This window comes from Mastomys coucha, unplaced genomic scaffold (genome assembly GCF_008632895.1).
Source record: "Mastomys coucha isolate ucsf_1 unplaced genomic scaffold, UCSF_Mcou_1 pScaffold18, whole genome shotgun sequence".
Lineage (NCBI taxonomy): Eukaryota > Metazoa > Chordata > Mammalia > Rodentia > Muridae > Mastomys > Mastomys coucha.
The window spans coordinates 107,857,174-107,858,497 of record NW_022196900.1 but is presented as its reverse complement, the minus strand read 5'-3'; the positions used below and the strand labels follow the sequence as shown (position 1 = coordinate 107,858,497).

The 1,324-nt window shown below is 48.9% G+C and overlaps 1 long non-coding RNA gene across 2 annotated transcripts in view; it reads right to left on the bottom strand.

The window, feature by feature from the left end:
- Window positions 1-1,167: 1,167 nt before the first annotated feature.
- The window catches only part of LOC116095680, an 8,763-nt gene continuing 8,606 nt past the window's right edge, over window positions 1,168-1,324 (bottom strand). For both annotated transcript variants that reach the window (XR_004120685.1, XR_004120686.1), the window contains exon 5: window positions 1,168-1,244. This is a non-coding gene — a long non-coding RNA (uncharacterized LOC116095680). The remainder of the gene's footprint in view (window positions 1,245-1,324) is intronic.

Here is a 1,324-nt window from a genome sequence, read left to right as displayed (position 1 = left end):
TCTGAAATATTTATTAGCTTGCGACTCCACTCAATGGTGGAGAAGGAACGGCAGCTAATCCATCCAGCCGCGCTCGCAGCAGGGACATTTCTCAGCAGGCACTTCTTAGGTTTCAATGACTGCTCACTCTGTCCAAAAATGGGAGAATTTTCATCTGGGCCCACGTGGGGTTCTCCAGAATGCTGGCTAAAAGCTCACAAGGCAGAGACCACACCTGAGCACCCCTAGCTTCAGCCCCCTGAGCACCCCTAACCTCAGCCCCTGAGGACCCCTAACCTCAGCCCCCTGAGCACTCTTAGCCTCAGCCCCCTGAGCACCCCTAACCTCAGCCCCCTGAGCACTGCTAGCCTCAGCCCCCTGAGCACCCCTAGCCTCAGCCCCCTGACACCCCTAGCCTCAGCCCCCCATCCATACGAGACTCTCCTCCTTCGACAAAGACTGAAGCATATGTGAGTAGCTGTGGGGGCCTGGACCAGCTAGTGTCCTGTGTTTTGGGCACTGGATGCAAGTCTTCCTGCATATTCTGGCACCAAGTCTCTCAAAAAACCCGAGCAGGAACTACCTCAGCAGATAAAGGCCTTGCCATGAAGCCTGAGTTCAATCCCCAGGACCCATATGATAGAAGGAGAGAGCTGATTATTTGCAGTGGTCCCTACCACATATGGGTATACACAGAATAAATAAAATATTGTTATATTAAGAAGAAAAACCTAAGGAGAGAGATGCTGTGCGTTAGCCCACTTAATAGATCAGGCAACTGGGTATTTCAGAAACATTTGATATGGTGGTCCTCAACCTTCCTAATGCTACGACCCTTTAATACAGCTCCTCTTGTTGTGGCAACCCCCAACCATAAACTTATTTTGTTACTACATAAGTGTAATTTTGCTACTGTTATGAATCATAATGTAAATACCTGGTGTTTCTGATGGTCTTGGGCAACCCCTGTGAAAGGGTTTTTCCACCTCCCCAAAGGAGTTTTGACCCATAATGAGAACGAGTAATTTAATGAAACAGGAAACGGAGAACAAGGAAGTAGGTCATTTAGTTCAAGGTCAAAAGCCTCCGGTCATCAGTCATTTAGTGGTGGAGACAGAATCTCACTCTTGTCTCTGTCCAGAGCTATCGCCTCCTGAGCAGGCGAGGGAGACGACTAGGTGTGGCTCTCAGGGATTGGCTACACTGTGTCCAGATACACTTTCCTTCAGACTTCTTCTCTGTGGGGTTCTTTTATGCTTCTTGTTCTCAATAAAACAGAAAGAAAAATCCATTTCCCTCCTGCCTGAGTTCTTCCTCCTCCTCCTCCTCCTCCTCCTCCTCCTCC